Source organism: Uranotaenia lowii, chromosome 1 (assembly GCF_029784155.1).
Source record: "Uranotaenia lowii strain MFRU-FL chromosome 1, ASM2978415v1, whole genome shotgun sequence".
Lineage (NCBI taxonomy): Eukaryota > Metazoa > Arthropoda > Insecta > Diptera > Culicidae > Uranotaenia > Uranotaenia lowii.
In genome coordinates this window covers 60083103-60086653 of record NC_073691.1, presented here as the reverse complement: position 1 = coordinate 60086653, position 3551 = coordinate 60083103, and positions in this window count along the sequence as shown.

The window sequence follows — 3551 nt, the reverse complement described above, 5'->3', positions numbered from 1 at the left end:
CAGAAAATGCGTTTTAAAGTTTTGATCCCAAATTAAGCTCAGAATCCCCGAAAAACGCTTCTAAAGGCCAGAAAATGCATTTTAAAGTTTAAATCCCAAATTAAGCTCAGAATCCCCGAAAAACGCTTCTAAAGGCCAGAAAATGCATTTTAAAGTTTTGATCCCAAATTAAGCTCAGAATCCCCGAAAAACGCTTCTAAAGGCCAGAAAATGCGTTTTAAAGTTTTGATCCCAAATTAAGCTCAGAATCCCCGAAAAACGCTTCTAAAGGCCAGAAAATGCATTTTAAAGTTTTGATCCCAAATTAAGCTCAGAATCCCTGAAAAACGCTTCTAAAGGCCAGAAAATGCATTTTAAAGTTTTGATCCCAAATTAAGCTCAGAATCCCCGAAAAACGCTTCTAAAGGCCAGAAAATGCGTTTTAAAGTTTTGATCCCAAATTAAGCTCAGAATCCCCGAAAAACGCTTCTAAAGGCCAGAAAATGCATTTTAAAGTTTTGATCCCAAATTAAGCTCAGAATCCCCGAAAAACGCTTCTAAAGGCCAGAAAATGCGTTTTAAAGTTTTGATCCCAAATTAAGCTCAGAATCCCCGAAAAACGCTTCTAAAGGCCAGAAAATGCGTTTTAAAGTTTTGATCCCAAATTAAGCTCAGAATCCCCGAAAAACGCTTCTAAAGGCCAGAAAATGCGTTTTAAAGTTTTGATCCCAAATTAAGCTCAGAATCCCCGAAAAACGCTTCTAAAGACCAGAAAATGCGTTTTAAAGTTTTGATCCCAAATTAAGCTCAGAATCCCCGAAAAACGCTTCTAAAGGCCAGAAAATGCGTTTTAAAGTTTTGATCCTAAATTAAGCTCAGAATCCCCGAAAAACGCTTCTAAAGGCCAAAAAATGCGTTTTAAAGTTTTGATCCCAAATTTAGCTCAGAATCCCCGAAAAACGCTTCTAAAGGCCAGAAAATGCGTTTTAAAGTTTTGATCCTAAATTAAGCTCAGAATCCCCGAAAAACGCTTCTAAAGGCCAAAAAATGCGTTTTAAAGTTTTGATCCCAAATTTAGCTCAGAATCCCCGAAAAACGCTTCTAAAGGCCAGAAAATGCGTTTTAAAGTTTTGATCCTAAATTAAGCTCAGAATCCCCGAAAAACGCTTCTAAAGGCCAAAAAATGCGTTTTAAAGTTTTGATCCCAAATTTAGCTCAGAATCCCCGAAAAACGCTTCTAAAGGCCAGAAAATGCGTTTTAAAGTTTTGATCCTAAATTAAGCTCAGAATCCCCGAAAAACGCTTCTAAAGGCCAAAAAATGCGTTTTAAAGTTTTGATCCCAAATTAAGCTCAGAATCCCCGAAAAACGCTTCTAAAGGCCAGAAAATGCATTTTAAAGTTTTGATCCCAAATTAAGCTCAGAATCCCCGAAAAACGCTTCTAAAGGCCAGAAAATGCATTTTAAAGTTTTGATCCCAAATTAAGCTCAGAATCCCCGAAAAACGCTTCTAAAGACCAGAAAATGCGTTTTAAAGTTTTGATCCCAAATTAAGCTCAGAATCCCCGAAAAACGCTTCTAAAGACCAGAAAATGCATTTTAAAGTTTTGATCCCAAATTAAGCTCAGAATCCCCGAAAAACGCTTCTAAAAGCCAGAAAATGCATTTTAAAGTTTTGATCCCAAATTAAGCTCAGAATCCCCGAAAAACGCTTCTAAAGGCCAGAAAATGCGTTTTAAAGTTTTGATCCCAAATTAAGCTCAGAATCCCCGAAAAACGTTTCTTAAGGCCAGAAAATGCGTTTTAAAGTTTAAATCCCAAATTAAGCTCAGAATCCGCGAAAAACGCTTCTAAAGGCCAAAAAATGCGTTTTAAAGTTTTGATCCCAAATTAAGCTCAGAATCCCCGAAAAACGCTTCTAAAGGCCAGAAAATGCATTTTAAAGTTTTGATCCCAAATTAAGCTCAGAATCCCCGAAAAACGCTTCTAAAGGCCAGAAAATGCATTTTAAAGTTTTGATCCCAAATTAAGCTCAGAATCCCCGAAAAACGCTTCTAAAGGCCAGAAAATGCATTTTAAAGTTTTGATCCCAAATTAAGCTCAGAATCCCCGAAAAACGCTTTCAAAGGCCAGAAAATGCGTTTTAAAGTTTTGATCCCAAATTAAGCTCAGAATCCCCGAAAAACGCTTCTAAAGGCCAGAAAATGCATTTTAAAGTTTTGATCCCAAATTAAGCTCAGAATCCCCGAAAAACGCTTCTAAAGGCCAGAAAATGCGTTTTAAAGTTTTGATCCCAAATTAAGCTCAGAATCCCCGAAAAACGCTTCTAAAGGCCAGAAAATGCATTTTAAAGTTTTGATCCCAAATTAAGCTCAGAATCCCCGAAAAACGCTTTCAAAGGCCAGAAAATGCGTTTTAAAGTTTTGATCCCAAATTAAGCCCAGAATCCCCGAAAAACGCTTCTAAAGGCCAGAAAATGCATTTTAAAGTTTTGATCCCAAATTAAGCTCAGAATCCCCGAAAAACGCTTCTAAAGGCCAGAAAATGCGTTTTAAAGTTTTGATCCCAAATTAAGCTCAGAATCCCCGAAAAACGCTTCTAAAGGCCAGAAAATGCATTTTAAAGTTTTGATCCCAAATTAAGCTCAGAATCCCCGAAAAACGCTTCTAAAGGCCAGAAAATGCGTTTTAAAGTTTTGATCCCAAATTAAGCCCAGAATCCCCGAAAAACGCTTCTAAAGGCCAGAAAATGCATTTTAAAGTTTTGATCCCAAATTAAGCTCAGAATCCCCGAAAAACGCTTCTAAAGGCCAAAAAATGCATTTTAATGTTTTGATCCCAAATTAAGCTCAGAATCCCCGAAAAACGCTTCTAAAAGCCAGAAAATGCATTTTAAAGTTTTGATCCCAAATTAAGCTCAGAATCCCGAAAAACGCTTCTAAAGGCCAGAAAATGCATTTTAAAGTTTTGATCCCAAATTAAGCTCAGAATCCCCGAAAAACGCTTCTAAAGGACACAAAATGCATTTTAAAGTTTAAATCCCAAATTAAGCTCAGAATCCCCGAAAAACGCTTCTAAAGGCCAGAAAATGCATTTTAAAGTTTTGATCCCAAATTAAGCTCAGAATCCCCGAAAAACGCTTCTAAAGGCCAGAAAATGCATTTTAAAGTTTTGATCCCAAATTAAGCTCAGAATCCCCGAAAAACGCTTCTAAAGGACACAAAATGCATTTTAAAGTTTAAATCCCAAATTAAGCTCAGAATCCCCGAAAAACGCTTCTAAAGGCCAGAAAATGCATTTTAAAGTTTTGATCCCAAATTAAGCTCAGAATCCCCGAAAAACGCTTCTAAAGGCCAGAAAATGCGTTTTAAAGTTTTGATCCCAAATTAAGCTCAGAATCCCCGAAAAACGCTTCTAAAGGCCAGAAAATGCATTTTAAAGTTTTGATCCCAAATTAAGCTCAGAATCCCCGAAAAACGCTTTCAAAGGCCAGAAAATGCGTTTTAAAGTTTTGATCCCAAATTAAGCTCAGAATCCCCGAAAAACGCTTCTAAAGGCCAGAAAATGCATTTTA